General features: G+C 40.6%; 2 non-coding genes across 2 annotated transcripts; one reads left to right on the forward strand and one right to left on the reverse strand.

Moving 5' to 3' along the window:
* Positions 1-16,844: 16,844 nt before the first annotated feature.
* Positions 16,845-16,917, forward strand: trnaa-agc (transfer RNA alanine (anticodon AGC)). The gene has a single exon. It is a non-coding gene; the product is annotated as a tRNA-Ala (tRNA).
* Positions 16,918-17,648: 731 nt separating this feature from the next.
* On the reverse strand, positions 17,649-17,721 carry trnaa-agc (transfer RNA alanine (anticodon AGC)). The gene has a single exon. It is a non-coding gene; the product is annotated as a tRNA-Ala (tRNA).
* Positions 17,722-17,733: the final 12 nt, after the last annotated feature.

Below are 17,733 nucleotides of genomic sequence, written 5' to 3' on the forward strand. Positions count from 1 at the left end.
ATATCAGAAGTCGGAAAGTGCGCCACTCTGAGCACGGGAGGTGAATGACAGCTGCCTGTTTGGTAAAATGTCTTTGCAGAATTTGTTTATCCAGAACAACGTACAAAAGTGCTACGAAGTCTCCATCAATGAATACATCAGTACTATTGGTTCAGTACCATCAGAACCAATAATAGCAAATTATTATGCATTACTTCAACGTGGTTGTAAATCTGCCCCACATGCTGTTATTACCTGGAACAAATCAGTTCATAATATATTGTTTAAAGAAGTCCATTTCTTTGCGTAATTTGAAGTTTCTTTCAGACTCATTCACTGCACTTACCCATTAAACATGATTGGATCATAGCTAGCTAGCTAGCTAGCTAGCTAGCTAGATAGATAGATAGATAGATATTTTATTGATCCCAGAGGAAATTCAAGCATCCAGAAGCAATTTCTGTAAATATCCACTGGATAGCATAACGTTAAGGTCTTGTTTTTTGACCTGGACAAATCAGCCTTAAGTTAAAAGCAACTTACTTGTGACTTGCGCAACAATCATCTCTAGTATTCCATGAATACGAATTCATCAAGCTCTTTACTAGAATACGATGCTAAAACTGGGAAGGACCGTCAAACAACGGTCTCATTTCTTCATGGCCTGGATTCCGCAACATAGAAACATTTCTGTCGATGTAAACCTATTCCACATAATGTTATTACTAGGAAGAAGAAATCATTTTCATGAAATTTTCTCTGAAGGAGAGCTTTCATATGTATTTTTTGTACATATAACTACATATATTATCTATACCTGTTTATAGACAGTTTCTAGGGTAGTAATCTAAGTCCATTGCAATTTAGGGACTGCAACTTACAGTGAAAACAGGTAGCATACTGGAGGATGCGGGCATCGATCCCGCTACTTCTCGCATGCAAAGCGAGCGCTCTACCATTTGAGCTAATCCCCCACGTCAAGAAGCAGAAAGTGCGCCACTCTGAGCACGGGAGGTGAATGACAGCTGCCTGTTTGGTAAAATGTCTTTGCAGAATTAGTTTATCCAGAACAACGTACAAAAGTGCTACGAAGTCTCCATCAATGAATACATCAGTACTATTGGTTCAGTACCATCAGAACCAATAATAGCAAATTATTATGCATTATTTCAACGTGGTTGTAAATCTGCCCCACATGCTGTTATTACCTGGAACAAATCAGTTCATAATATATTGTTTAAAGAAGTCCATTTCTTTGCGTAATTTGAAGTTTCTTTCAGACTCATTCACTGCACTTACCCATTAAAAATGATTGGATCATAGCTAGCTAGCTAGCTAACTAGCTAGATAGATAGATAGATAGATAGATAGATAGATAGATAGATAGATAGATAGATAGATAGATAGATATTTTATTGATCCCAGAGGAAATTCAAGCATCCAGAAGCAATTTCTGTAAATATCCACTGGATAGCATAACGTTAAGGTCTTGTTTTTTGACCTGGACAAATCAGCCTTAAGTTAAAAGCAACTTACTTGTGACTTGCGCAACAATCATCTCTAGTATTCCATGAATACGAATTCATCAAGCTCTTTACTAGAATACGATGCTAAAACTGGGAAGGACCGTCAAACAACGGTCTCATTTCTTCATGGCCTGGATTCCGCAACATAGAAACATTTCTGTCGATGTAAACCTATTCCACATAATGTTATTACTAGGAAGAAGAAATCATTTTCATGAAATTTTCTCTGAAGGAGAGCTTTCATATGTATTTTTTGTACATATATTATCTATACCTGTTTATAGATGTTTCTATGGTAGTAATCTAAGTCCGTTGCAATTTAGGGACTGCAACTTACAATGAAAACAGGTAGCATACTGGAGGATGCGGGCGTCGATCCCGCTACCTCTCGCATGCTAAGCGAGCTCTCTACCATTTGAGCTAATCCCCCACATTAGAAGTCAGAAAGTGCGCCACTCTGAGCACGGGAGGTGAATGACAGCTGCCTGTTTGGTAAAATGTCTTTGCAGAATTAGTTTATCCAGAACAACGTACAAAAGTGCTACGAAGTCTCCATCAATGAATACATCAGTACTATTGGTTCAGTACCATCAGAACCAATAATAGCAAATTATTATGCATTATTTCAACGTGGTTGTAAATCTGCCCCACATGCTGTTATTACCTGGAACAAATCAGTTCATAATATATTGTTTAAAGAAGTCCATTTCTTTGCGTAATTTGAAGTTTCTTTCAGACTCATTCACTGCACTTACCCATTAAACATGATTGGATCATAGCTAGCTAGCTAGCTAGCTAGATAGATAGATAGATAGATAGATAGATAGATATTTTATTGATCCCAGAGGAAATTCAAGCATCCAGAAGCAATTTCTGTAAATATCCACTGGATAGCATAACGTTAAGGTCTTGTTTTTTGACCTGGACAAATCAGCCTTAAGTTAAAAGCAACTTACTTGTGACTTGCGCAACAATCATCTCTAGTATTCCATGAATACGAATTCATCAAGCTCTTTACTATAATACGATGCTAAAACTGGGAAGGACCGTCAAACAACGGTCTCATTTCTTCATGGCCTGGATTCCGCAACATAGAAACATTTCTGTCGATGTAAACCTATTCCACATAATGTTATTACTAGGAAGAAGAAATCATTTTCATGAAATTTTCTCTGAAGGAGAGCTTTCATATGTATTTTTTGTACATATAACTACATATATTATCTATACCTGTTTATAGACAGTTTCTAGGGTAGTAATCTAAGTCCATTGCAATTTAGGGACTGCAACTTACAGTGAAAACAGGTAGCATACTGGAGGATGCGGGCATCGATCCCGCTACTTCTCGCATGCAAAGCAAGCGCTCTACCATTTGAGCTAATCCCCCACGTCAAGAAACAGAAAGTGCGCCACTCTGAGCACGGGAGGTGAATGACAGCTGCCTGTTTGGTAAAATGTCTTTGCAGAATTAGTTTATCCAGAACAACGTACAAAAGTGCTACGAAGTCTCCATCAATGAATACATCAGTACTATTGGTTCAGTACCATCAGAACCAATAATAGTAAATTATTATGCATTATTTCAACGTGGTTGTAAATCTGCCCCACATGCTGTTATTTCCTGGAACAAATCAGTTCATAATATATTGTTTAAAGAAGTCCATTTCTTTGCGTAATTTGAAGTTTCTTTCAGACTCATTCACTGCACTTACCCATTAAAAATGATTGGATCATAGCTAGCTAGCTAGCTAACTAGCTAGATAGATAGATAGATAGATAGATAGATAGATAGATAGATAGATATTTTATTGATCCCAGAGGAAATTCAAGCATCCAGAAGCAATTTCTGTAAATATCCACTGGATAGCATAAAGTTAAGGTCTTGTTTTTTGACCTGGACAAATCAGCCTTAAGTTAAAAGCAACTTACTTGTGACTTGCGCAACAATCATCTCTAGTATTCCATGAATACGAATTCATCAAGCTCTTTACTAGAATACGATGCTAAAACTGGGAAGGACCGTCAAACAACGGTCTCATTTCTTCATGGCCTGGATTCCGCAACATAGAAACATTTCTGTCGATGTAAACCTATTCCACATAATGTTATTACTAGGAAGAAGAAATCATTTTCATGAAATTTTCTCTGAAGGAGAGCTTTCATATGTATTTTTTGTACATATATTATCTATACCTGTTTATAGATGTTTCTATGGTAGTAATCTAAGTCCGTTGCAATTTAGGGACTGCAACTTACAATGAAAACAGGTAGCATACTGGAGGATGCGGGCGTCGATCCCGCTACCTCTCGCATGCTAAGCGAGCTCTCTACCATTTGAGCTAATCCCCCACATTAGAAGTCAGAAAGTGCGCCACTCTGAGCACGGGAGGTGAATGACAGCTGCCTGTTTGGTAAAATGTCTTTGCAGAATTAGTTTATCCAGAACAACGTACAAAAGTGCTACGAAGTCTCCATCAATGAATACATCAGTACTATTGGTTCAGTACCATCAGAACCAATAATAGCAAATTATTATGCATTATTTCAACGTGGTTGTAAATCTGCCCCACATGCTGTTATTACCTGGAACAAATCAGTTCATAATATATTGTTTAAAGAAGTCCATTTCTTTGCGTAATTTGAAGTTTCTTTCAGACTCATTCACTGCACTTACCCATTAAACATGATTGGATCATAGCTAGCTAGCTAGCTAGCTAGCTAGCTAGCTAGATAGATAGATAGATAGATAGATAGATAGATAGATATTTTATTGATCCCAGAGGAAATTCAAGCATCCAGAAGCAATTTCTGTAAATATCCACTGGATAGCATAACGTTAAGGTCTTGTTTTTTGACCTGGACAAATCAGCCTTAAGTTAAAAGCAACTTACTTGTGACTTGCGCAACAATCATCTCTAGTATTCCATGAATACGAATTCATCAAGCTCTTTACTATAATACGATGCTAAAACTGGGAAGGACCGTCAAACAACGGTCTCATTTCTTCATGGCCTGGATTCCGCAACATAGAAACATTTCTGTCGATGTAAACCTATTCCACATAATGTTATTACTAGGAAGAAGAAATCATTTTCATGAAATTTTCTCTGAAGGAGAGCTTTCATATGTATTTTTTGTACATGTAACTACATATATTATCTATACCTGTTAATAGATGTTTCTATGGTAGTAATCTAAGTCCGTTGCAATTTAGGGACTGCAACTTACAGTGAAAACAGGTAGCATACTGGAGGATGCGGGCGTCGATCCCGCTACCTCTCGCATGCTAAGCGAGCACTCTACCATTTGAGCTAATCCCCCATATCAGAAGTCAGAAAGTGCGCCACTCTGAGCACGGGAGGTGAATGACAGCTGCCTGTTTGGTAAAATGTCTTTGCAGAATTAGTTTATCCAGAACAACGTACAAAAGTGCTACGAAGTCTCCATCAATGAATACATCAGTACTATTGGTTCAGTACCATCAGAACCAATAATAGCAAATTATTATGCATTATTTCAACGTGGTTGTAAATCTGCCCCACATGCTGTTATTACCTGGAACAAATCAGTTCATAATATATTGTTTAAAGAAGTCCATTTCTTTGCGTAATTTGAAGTTTCTTTCAGACTCATTCACTGCACTTACCCATTAAACATGATTGGATCATAGCTAGCTAGCTAGCTAGCTAGCTAGCTAGCTAGCTAGATAGATAGATAGATAGATAGATAGATAGATAGATAGATAGATAGATAGATAGATATTTTATTGATCCCAGAGGAAATTCAAGCATCCAGAAGCAATTTCTGTAAATATCCACTGGATAGCATAACGTTAAGGTCTTGTTTTTTGACCTGGACAAATCAGCCTTAAGTTAAAAGCAACTTACTTGTGACTTGCGCAACAATCATCTCTAGTATTCCATGAATACGAATTCATCAAGCTCTTTACTAGAGTACGATGCTAAAACTGGGAAGGACCGTCAAACAACGGTCTCATTTCTTCATGGCCTGGATTCCGCAACATAGAAACATTTCTGTCGATGTAAACCTATTCCACATAATGTTATTACTAGGAAGAAGAAATCAATTTTAATGAATACATCAGTACTATTGGTTCAGTATACTGGAGGATGCAGGCATCCATCCCGCTCCCTCTCACATGCGAAGCAAGCACTCTAACATTTGATCTAATCCCCCATTTAATAGGATTACCATCTAGCTGTTTTGTAGAATATTTTTGCAGGCGCTGTGGGGTGGGGTGGGATCCATTTGTCCTTTAAACGATCACTGTGAATGATTCAAGAATTATCCACACAACATTTTGTGGTTTAAAAATCAAAGCTGTTTTGTTTATAAATTTGATTTAATTTCAGAATTTAGTATCACTTTATCTATTGCCAGGCATCCTTTCAAGGAATCAACATAAACACCCTTCATGTGTTCAAGTTGGTGTACTGGAGATTGCGGACATCAATCCTGATACTGCTTACATGCTAAGCTAGGGCTTTATTTTTTGAGCTATTCCCCCATGCTAAAACAAAGTACTCTGAGCATGGAGAGGTGCATAACAGCTACCTGTTTGGTAGAATATGTTTGTTGGTCCAATGTCCTTGCTCAGAGGAGCACGTTTACTTTCTCTCCATGAGGGATGTTTATGTTTCATGTTCACCTGTCTTTATTTTATGTTCACCTGTCTTTTTAGAATTTATTTTAGCAAGCACGCTACCATTTTCTTCTCAGTCCAGTTGCAGTTCTGTGTTGGTTCAATTGAGTTAGGGATAGTGAGAAGACCTTTACACAGCATTTACTTATGTTCTAACCTTGTGACTGGTTTAGTTAAAGTTTCTGTATGCTCTCAAATGCCAGTGAAAGGGATTTCCCATACTCTTGGAAATGATCTAGCGGGAAGTATGGTCATTTCTCTACCAGAGGTTACTGATATACCATGCAGGTCTGGCAAAGATGATGTGTTAGTGCAAGAATTTCTCAATGTATTTCAGCCATAGTCTCTTCACAGTCCAAAATGAAGGATAATTATGACAAAGGGTCTGTCAAACGTTGGTTCATCATCTCGGAGCATGATGTGAGAAAGGCATTTAGGAGAGTGAACACCAGGAAAGCAGCAGGACCAGATGGCATAACATGTCGGGTCCTGAAGGCCTGTGCTGACCAGCTTGCACCTGTGTTCCCTGATATATTCAACCTCTCCCTGGAAGAGTCTATAATCCAGACTTGCTTCAAAAAGTCCACCATTGTTCCCGTCCCCAAGAAATCCCAGCCAGTCTGCCTCAACGACTACCGACCAGTAGCCCTGACCTCAGTAATGATGAAGTGCTTCGAAAGACTAATCAGAGACTTCATCACTTCTTCCCTACCTGACACCCTGGACCTGCTACAGTTTGTATACCGGCCCAACCATTCTACTGAGGACGCCCTCGCACACCTCCATCACACAGCCCTGAGCCATCTGGACAGCAGAAGGGGGAACTATGTTAAAATGCTGTTTGTTGACTACAGTTCAGCGTTTAACACCATAAATCTCTTCATACTCACCACTAAGTTGGAGATCCTGGACCTCAGCCCGTCCCTGTGTCGATGGATCTCCAACTTTCTGACAGACAGACCGCAGGCAGTACGGATGGGGAACCATGTCTCATCCTCACTCACCCTCAGCACTGGAGCCACCCAGGATTGTGTTCTGAGCCCCCTGATGTACTCACTGTACACCTACGACTGTGTGACCACTTCCAGCTCCACCAACATTGTTAAGTTTGCGGATGATACTGTGGTGGTCTACGGCCTACCTAGAGGAGATTAAAAACTTGGAGACATGGTGCCAGGTCAACAATCTACTCCTCAACGTCAGCAAGACTAAGGAGCTGATAGGGGACTTTAGCACAAAGCAGGAGAGGAATTACCAGCCCCTGACTATCAACGGGACCCCAGTGGAGATAGTGGACAGTTTCCGATACCTAGGTGTTTACATCATGCAGGACCTGTCATGGTCCTGTCACATCAACACCCTGGTGAAGAAGACCCGGCAGCTTCTTTACCATCTTAGATACCTACTGGACTTTTAACTGTCCTCAAAGGTGCTAAAGACATTGTACACCTGCACCCCTGAGAGCATCCTGATGGAAAGCATCACGGCCTGGTTTGGAAACAGCACCAAGCAGGACAGGCAAGCTCTCCAGAGGTTGGTGCGATCAGCCGAGCATACAATCCGCACCAAGCTTCCTGACCTGGAGACTATATACAGCAAGCAGTGCTGGACCAAGGCCAGGAAGATAATGAAGGACCTCAGCCATTCCAACAATGGACTCTTCTCTCTGTTGAGGTCAGGGAAACGTTTCTGTTCCTTGAAGGCAAACACAGAGAGAATGTGGAGGAGCTTCTTCCCACAGGCTATTCGGGTCCTCAACCAGAACACCTAGAACCTGGACTTCTGGACTTCCCCCACACATGACATTCTACCTCAGCTGATTGTTGCACACACAATAACTGCACTACTTTGCATACTCTGCACTACACTGCACACACAATAACCACACTCACTGTACATCTTTGTGTGCATACTGCACCGTCACTTTACTCCCTGATATTCCTGTTACAACTGGATATCTATATTTGCCTTTTGCATCTATATATTTATCTTATGTATGCACACTGTACATACTATATTTATTGTCATAACTGAATATTTATTTTGCCTTTTTATATCTACATATATGTACATATTGCATTTTTCTATATATGTGTTTATACATATATTATATTATATTATATTATATTATATTATATTATATTATATTATATTATATTATATTATATTATATACACACATATATATGTATATGCATATCTGATAACTATTGGATTTTCATAATTTATCATGTCTTTAATTTCTGCTATGTTAGTTTTTATTCTTCCTATTTTTCTCTATATATTTTATATATATCCCTATATGTTCATCTCCACACACTCAAATGTAGGACAGTCGTAAAAAGCATTTCACTACATGTCATACTGTGTATGATTTTGTACATGATAAATAAAATTTGAATTTGAATTTAAAGCATATTGATATTGATGTTGCTGATCATCATCCAATCAAGCAGAATGCTTATCATGTAAACCCTGTCAAACGTGAGTTAATGAAACATGCAATGGTTATGCATGGTTTAGCTGTGCCTAGCTCTAGTCCCTGGTGCTCACCCTGCTTGTTGGTTCCTAAACCTGATGGGTCCTCATGCTTCTGCACAGATTACAGAAAGTTTAGCTAGGTCACCAAAACAGATTCCTATCCGCTTCCACGGATAGAGGATTGTATTGATAGAATTGGAAGATCTAAGTTTGTAAACAAGTTAGACCTACTCAAGGGTTATTGGCAAGTCCCACTTACAGAACAGAATGTGCCTCAGAAATTCAGACTTTGCTACCCCAGATGCCTTTCTACAATATAAGGTGTTAGCTTTCAGCCTTAGAAATGCTCCAGCAACATTTCAAAGTCTGATGTGTGAAGGTCTATCTAATGTGAATAATTGTGAAGCCTATCTTGATGAAACTGTGTGTTATTCCGAGACTTGGGAAAGTCATTTGAAGATACTAGAAGAAGTGTTTACCTGATTTAAAGAAGCCAATTTAACTCTAAACCTCACCAAATGTGAATTTTGTCATGCTACTGTTCGATATTTAGGTGTAACAGTGCCTCCGCCATCAGACCACTGGAGGGAGCTCTCACCTGAGTATTAGCCCACCACTGAAGCAGTACCTTCTGGGATTTATACAGCGTGCTTACCACTTCATACCGCTAGGTATCGTCATGTAGGGAGGTACTAAGCCATTTTGCTTCTGTGTATAGGATTTCCCGTGTATTGAATTACTGTGTTTGCACTATGGTTTACATCTTGTGGATTAGCAATTTGGATTACTGTTTCGTATGGACAATATAAGGTTGTTGAAACTTTCGGACTGTATTACGGAGTACGAGAGTGCGTTACGGAATGCAAAGGGATCCTAACCAGCCTGCCGGGGGTGACCCACAGGTGAGAACTTCCTTCACTCACTTAATGAGTAAATTCAGGAAGTGTTTGAATATCCTGCAGAGGGGCGTGATATATCCATGCAGCTGCTCGAATTACGCCAGGGATCTGAGTCAGCAGCGGACTTCGCGGTAAGATTCCACACCTCGGCGGCTCAGACTGGCTGGAATGACATGGCACTCATAGCCATGTTCCGAGGAAACCCCGTTTTATGTTATCACTTCCCCTAAGAACCCTCTCATCCTCGGTTTTCACTGGTTCCAATGCCACAACCCCGACAAGGACTGGGAGGAGGGGGAGTTGACCCGCTGGTCCACCTACTGCATGGAACACTGTCTCAGGAGGGTGCTCTCCTAATCGTGCATCACCACCTCCGTAGAAAGCCCTAAGGTGAAGGACGAGATCCCCATTCCTCGAGAGTATCAGTCATGGCGAGAGGCGTTTAGCAAGCAGAGAGCTACCCTTCTTCCTCCCCATTGTCAGTGGGACTGCGCGATCGATCTGCTACCCCAGAGCATAAGGGTAAGGTCCATCCCCTCTCATTACCTGAATCTAAAGCCATGGATGATTATATCGAGGAAGCCTTAGCAGCTGGCTACATCCGCCCCTCCACCGTGCCATCGGCTGCAGGGTTCTCCTTTGTTGAGAAGAAGGATTGAGGCCCTGTATTGACTATCATGGGCTTAATGCTATCACAGTGCGTTAACCCAATCCTCTCCCGTTGGTCCCCACAGCCCTGGAACAGCTTAGGGAAGCCAAGATTTTTATGAAATTAGATCTGCGCAGTGCCTACAACCTTGTCAGAATCTGTGAGGGATACAAATGGAAGACCGTGTTCCATACTACGAAAGGACATTATAAATATCTTGTCATGCCGTATGGCCTTGCCAATGCCCCGGAAGTCTTCCAGTCATTTATTAACAAAGTCCTTATCTACTCAGCGTCCTATGATGACCATGTCAAGCATGTGCACTGCATGTGTACTGGCTCGCCTACTTCAACAACGACTTTTCATGAAAGTGAAGAAGTGTGAGTTCCACCAAGACTCTATCATGTTCCTAGGCTATGTGATCTCACAAAAAGTGGTCAAGATGGATGAGGGCAAAGTGAGGGCAGTGACAGAATGGCCAGAACCCATGACTGTGAAGGAGCTGCAACGCTTCCATCAGAAGTTACAGTGGGATTGTGAGCCTGCCAACCTCCCTCTTAAGGGGCCAACCTAAGCACCTGAAATGGACCAGCGAGGCACGGACTGCCTTCATTTGGCTGAAAGAGAGTTTTACTACCACTCCTATCTGCCGTCACTTTTCTTCGACCCTGAGTGACCATTCATCGTGGAGGTGGACACCTCCAATTGCAGAATAGGTGCTGTTCTTTCGCAGAGACATGGTACACCAGGAAAAGTCTACCCATGTGCATTACGGACTGCAAATGGATCCTAACCAGCCTGCCACGGGTGAGTCGCAACATTAGGGAAGGAAGTCGGCCAGGGTACCGTAAGACCGATAGAAGCCAATGTTTTCCCATACCTCAGACCAAGAGAGAACTCTGTCGCTTCCTGGGCATGGCAGGATACTACAGAAGTTCCTGTAGAAATTTTTCAGATGACAACCTCTGAAAAGCTGTTCTGTCATATGGTCTTCTCAGTGTCAAGTTGCTTTTGATTCTTTAAAGAATTTGTTATGTAGCGCACCAATCTTAGCCGCCACTGACTTCTCCAAACCTTTAAACTTGAGGTTGATGCTAGTGGTACTGGGACAGGTGCTGAAACATGTTTAATCTTGTGTATGGGGGTGTTACGTCCCATTTCGTATTACTTCTGTGTTTTCTTTTGCTTTGGGAGATGTTTGTGTCTTCTGTCCAAGAAGAAGCCTAACTTGTTCCCCCAGTCTGTTTTGTTGCCTTTTGGGTCTGGCATTTACCCTGAGAGGCACCCTGCACTCCACTCCTGACAGAAGGATTCCACCAGTAATATAGACCCAGCGGGATAGCAGCAAGGTCCTTCTGCTCGGCTGAGGACGTCACTTGGCCCTCCTGCTTGGCTGTGGGCGTTCAGGACCCTCTGGCCTTGCCGTTGTGCACCTCACTCCCCCCATGTGCTTTGCCATGTTCCTTGCTCCCCCCACATGCCTCGCAATGCTTCTTGCTTGGACCTTGCTGTGGCCCTTGATCCCCTCCTTGGACCTCAATGTCCATTTATCCTTTAAAGGAGCACTTTAAGAAAATATCCACACACCATTTTGCCGTGTATCTCTGCAAGATCAGTTGTATCAGCAAGAAGAAGAAGAAGATGAAGAAACAATTTCTGTAAATATTCATAGGATAACATAAAGTTAAGGTCTTGTAACCTGACTTGGGCTAATCAGCCTTGAGTTGAATGCGACTTGTTTCTGACTTGCACAACAAGCATCTTTCATATTCTATGAACACAAAAGTACCGTTTTGCTCATGCATTTTCTGCATTGTTTTGCTTCCAAGTTCGAAATGAAGTGACAAGGAACTGCAACTTCAAGTGAATATAGATGGAGTACTGGAGGATGCGCACATCAGTCCTGCTACCTCTCGAATGCTAAGCAAGCGCTCTACCATTTGAGTTAAACCCCTGTACTAAAAGGGTGGAAGCTTCCCTTAGCACGGAGAGGTTATTAACATCCACCTATTTAGTACAATATGTTTGCAGGAGCAAGGTACAAAAGTGCTTTGAAGTCTTCATCAATGAATACATTAATATTATTATGCATTATTTCAAAGTGGTTGTGAATCTATCCCTCATGCTGTTATTACCTGGTACAATAATATTTTGTTTGAAGAAGTCCTTTTCTTTGCTTAAGTTTACATTTTTTCGGGCTCATTCACTGCACTTACACAGTAAAAGCCATTCTGGTGGCATCTTTTAAATTGTTGAGACTTGCATTTATAATTGCTTAAATGAATAGGTGTACAGTTTTTCAATGAAGCGTCAACATACTGCAACTAAAGGTGAAAATGAATGGTGTACTCACATAGGTGACTAACATCTGCTTGTTTGGGAAAATATTTTTGTATGTCTAATAAATTTTCACACTATGGCGCTGCAAAAAATTTTCAAGTCATGATACGCTATTAATGTCCTCACAGTAATTACCAGGCAGGGTGCTATAGTCACATGCTCAGAGTGGCTTGTCTTTTCTTATTGAAATACATAAATCAGCCTGTCTCTTAGATTGCATTTTCTCTATTTTTATGGTTGATGTGAACATAATCCACATGATTTCATGCATTGAAATACCATCACTACATCTGATTAGATCATTTACATTTATGGCATTTGGCAGACCACCTTATCCAGAGTGACTTGCAATTAATCTTATTTTGTACAATTGAGCATTTGGGTGTTAAGTGTCTTGCTCAAGGGCCCAGCAGCAGCTTGGTGTACCTTTGTGGAACAGAAAGAAACTGCACCACTCCCAGCATGGAGAGGTGAATAACATCCACCTGCTTGTTTCCACATGGTGGTGCTACAACATCTTTTCCAGAGACTTTTCTTTGCTTAAGTTACAGTTTCTGTCAGACTCATTCACTGCACTTAACCCAGTATTATGCCCTCTAAAGCTGCTCTGAGACAATGTCCAGTGTTAAAAGCAATGTTCATTGTTAAAAATAAAATCGAATTCAATTCAATTCCATTTGGGTAGCACTTTTTTAAATTGAACATTGATGACAATTGCATTTACTGTGGCTCATATACTGAGGCTTTTCTTCATTTATTTTGGATTTGTAATAATGTATTATTTATTTGACTTGTAGAGTCAAATACAGCACCCTACCTGGTAATTATTTTGTAGGAGGACGTTAAAAGCGACTTGAAAAGAAGTTGTGGACTGAATAACGTCTGCCTGTTTGGTAGAATAGAATTGTAGGAGCAGCTTATCCTGAGCAACATGATGTGAACATAAGCTATCATGTCCAAAGAACCGTTCTTATGCAACAGTGTGTTTTTACACTTTATATTTTAGTGCTTCTTTATCTACACATCAGCTTGTTTGCCAGACCGACAATTGTTTAACATGGCTCTGCTGGCATTTAGTTAGCACTAGTATGAGGATGGGTTTTTAATGGAGACTACAAAAAACGCTTTGGACAAAAGCTTTCGTCTTAAAGTAACATAAAACATAATATGTGGATAATTACATGAACGATTGGTACACTGGTTTTCCTAATGAGTTCTTTCGCAGAGACATGGTACACCAGGAAAAGTCTACCCATGTGCATTACGGACTGCAAATGGATCCTAACCAGCCTGCCACGGGTGAGTCGCAACATTAGGGAAGGAAGTCGGCCAGGGTACCGTAAGACCGATAGAAGCCAATGTTTTCCCATACCTCAGACCAAGAGAGAACTCTGTCGCTTCCTGGGCATGGCAGGATACTACAGAAGTTCCTGTAGAAATTTTTCAGATGACAACCTCTGAAAAGCTGTTCTGTCATATGGTCTTCTCAGTGTCAAGTTGCTTTTGATTCTTTAAAGAATTTGTTATGTAGCGCACCAATCTTAGCCGCCACTGACTTCTCCAAACCTTTAAACTTGAGGTTGATGCTAGTGGTACTGGGACAGGTGCTGAAACATGTTTAATCTTGTGTATGGGGGTGTTACGTCCCATTTCGTATTACTTCTGTGTTTTCTTTTGCTTTGGGAGATGTTTGTGTCTTCTGTCCAAGAAGAAGCCTAACTTGTTCCCCCAGTCTGTTTTGTTGCCTTTTGGGTCTGGCATTTACCCTGAGAGGCACCCTGCACTCCACTCCTGACAGAAGGATTCCACCAGTAATATAGACCCAGCGGGATAGCAGCAAGGTCCTTCTGCTCGGCTGAGGACGTCACTTGGCCCTCCTGCTTGGCTGTGGGCGTTCAGGACCCTCTGGCCTTGCCGTTGTGCACCTCACTCCCCCCATGTGCTTTGCCATGTTCCTTGCTCCCCCCACATGCCTCGCAATGCTTCTTGCTTGGACCTTGCTGTGGCCCTTGATCCCCTCCTTGGACCTCAATGTCCATTTATCCTTTAAAGGAGCACTTTAAGAAAATATCCACACACCATTTTGCCGTGTATCTCTGCAAGATCAGTTGTATCAGCAAGAAGAAGAAGAAGATGAAGAAACAATTTCTGTAAATATTCATAGGATAACATAAAGTTAAGGTCTTGTAACCTGACTTGGGCTAATCAGCCTTGAGTTGAATGCGACTTGTTTCTGACTTGCACAACAAGCATCTTTCATATTCTATGAACACAAAAGTACCGTTTTGCTCATGCATTTTCTGCATTGTTTTGCTTCCAAGTTCGAAATGAAGTGACAAGGAACTGCAACTTCAAGTGAATATAGATGGAGTACTGGAGGATGCGCACATCAGTCCTGCTACCTCTCGAATGCTAAGCAAGCGCTCTACCATTTGAGTTAAACCCCTGTACTAAAAGGGTGGAAGCTTCCCTTAGCACGGAGAGGTTATTAACATCCACCTATTTAGTACAATATGTTTGCAGGAGCAAGGTACAAAAGTGCTTTGAAGTCTTCATCAATGAATACATTAATATTATTATGCATTATTTCAAAGTGGTTGTGAATCTATCCCTCATGCTGTTATTACCTGGTACAATAATATTTTGTTTGAAGAAGTCCTTTTCTTTGCTTAAGTTTACATTTTTTCGGGCTCATTCACTGCACTTACACAGTAAAAGCCATTCTGGTGGCATCTTTTAAATTGTTGAGACTTGCATTTATAATTGCTTAAATGAATAGGTGTACAGTTTTTCAATGAAGCGTCAACATACTGCAACTAAAGGTGAAAATGAATGGTGTACTCACATAGGTGACTAACATCTGCTTGTTTGGGAAAATATTTTTGTATGTCTAATAAATTTTCACACTATGGCGCTGCAAAAAATTTTCAAGTCATGATACGCTATTAATGTCCTCACAGTAATTACCAGGCAGGGTGCTATAGTCACATGCTCAGAGTGGCTTGTCTTTTCTTATTGAAATACATAAATCAGCCTGTCTCTTAGATTGCATTTTCTCTATTTTTATGGTTGATGTGAACATAATCCACATGATTTCATGCATTGAAATACCATCACTACATCTGATTAGATCATTTACATTTATGGCATTTGGCAGACCACCTTATCCAGAGTGACTTGCAATTAATCTTATTTTGTACAATTGAGCATTTGGGTGTTAAGTGTCTTGCTCAAGGGCCCAGCAGCAGCTTGGTGTACCTTTGTGGAACAGAAAGAAACTGCACCACTCCCAGCATGGAGAGGTGAATAACATCCACCTGCTTGTTTCCACATGGTGGTGCTACAACATCTTTTCCAGAGACTTTTCTTTGCTTAAGTTACAGTTTCTGTCAGACTCATTCACTGCACTTAACCCAGTATTATGCCCTCTAAAGCTGCTCTGAGACAATGTCCAGTGTTAAAAGCAATGTTCATTGTTAAAAATAAAATCGAATTCAATTCAATTCCATTTGGGTGGCACTTTTTTAAATTGAACATTGATGACAATTGCATTTACTGTGGCTCATATACTGAGGCTTTTCTTCATTTATTTTGGATTTGTAATAATGTATTATTTATTTGACTTGTAGAGTCAAATACAGCACCCTACCTGGTAATTATTTTGTAGGAGGACGTTAAAAGCGACTTGAAAAGAAGTTGTGGACTGAATAACGTCTGCCTGTTTGGTAGAATAGAATTGTAGGAGCAGCTTATCCTGAGCAACATGATGTGAACATAAGCTATCGTGTCCAAAGAACCGTTCTTATGCAACAGTGTGTTTTTACACTTTATATTTTAGTGCTTCTTTATCTACACATCAGCTTGTTTGCCAGACCGACAATTGTTTAACATGGCTCTGCTGGCATTTAGTTAGCACTAGTATGAGGATGGGTTTTTAATGGAGACTACAAAAAACGCTTTGGACAAAAGCTTTCGTCTTAAAGTAACATAAAACATAATATGTGGATAATTACATGAACGATTGGTACACTGGTTTTCCTAATGAGTTTGGTGATTGTAGCTGCATGAGTCCTTCCTTGCATTGCACCGCCATACGATTAGGTGTTAATGGTTTACGTTTTTTTGTTTTTGTTTTTGTTTTTAGTTTTACTGCTCAGTCTGGTGAAATAAAAATGGCAAATACATTGTACTGGTGAGAGGATATAAAAGCTAAAATCCTGGTTTGTTTGTTTCAAAAAGTTGCTTTTATACGTCATTCACCTCTCCGTGCTCAGAGTGGCGCACTTCCACAAATGGTTTATGAGGAGCGGGGGATTAGCTCAAATGGTAGAGCGCTCGCTTAGCATGCGAGAGGTAGCGGGATCGATGCCCGCATCCTCCAACTTTACCACGTTTTTTAACGTATTATAACACCGGTTCACCAACTCATTCAAGTAATGTAATCAGTTCTGTCGATGAAGACGTCTCATTAACAAGAAAAGAAGAATGTTTTGACTGGCATTGTTTATATGATGGCATGCCAGATGTGGCCCGGTTATGGTTTGGTTTATGTGGTGTGGCCCAGTGCTGGCCCTGTGCTGGCCCACCTCTGGCAAACCCTGGGCCACCAAATGCTGTCATTCTTTGTGATATGTGGGCCGAGTGTAAGTGCATTGTATGGGCCAGATCTGGGCCAGACCTATTTTGCTATCTGGGTATTTGTGCAAAATCTGTTTCTTTACATTGACACCTGTTTAATTTTACCTGTGCTATTTAGTGGCATTTTTATTATATAACAAGGGGATAGATACACTTCTCGACTTTATATTTCTAAGTAGGGTAGGCCAGGGTTTTGTACATAACTGTGTGTGTGACAAATAAAATATGAAATCTTGAATCTTATAGACCTACACAAACCAGCCTGTCTGTAACCAACAATTATGTGATGGACAAAATCACCAAGATGACATTTCCCCCTTTTTGATGGTTGATTATTTACAAGATTTCATGCATTATCTAGAATGGGTCTCAGTAGTCTTGTGGAATGATTCAAGCATTTATCCCTGTCCATATTATTACAAAGACTACTACTCCTTCTGCTAAAAAATAAATAAATAAGAAGAAAAAGGCGAGTGGAGGATGCGGGCATCGATCCCGCTACCTCTCGCATGCTAAGCGAGCGCTCTACCATTTGAGCTAATCCCCCTACAAGTACAGT

The sequence above is a fragment of the Hemibagrus wyckioides genome, linkage group LG14, assembly GCF_019097595.1.
Source record: "Hemibagrus wyckioides isolate EC202008001 linkage group LG14, SWU_Hwy_1.0, whole genome shotgun sequence".
NCBI lineage: Eukaryota > Metazoa > Chordata > Actinopteri > Siluriformes > Bagridae > Hemibagrus > Hemibagrus wyckioides.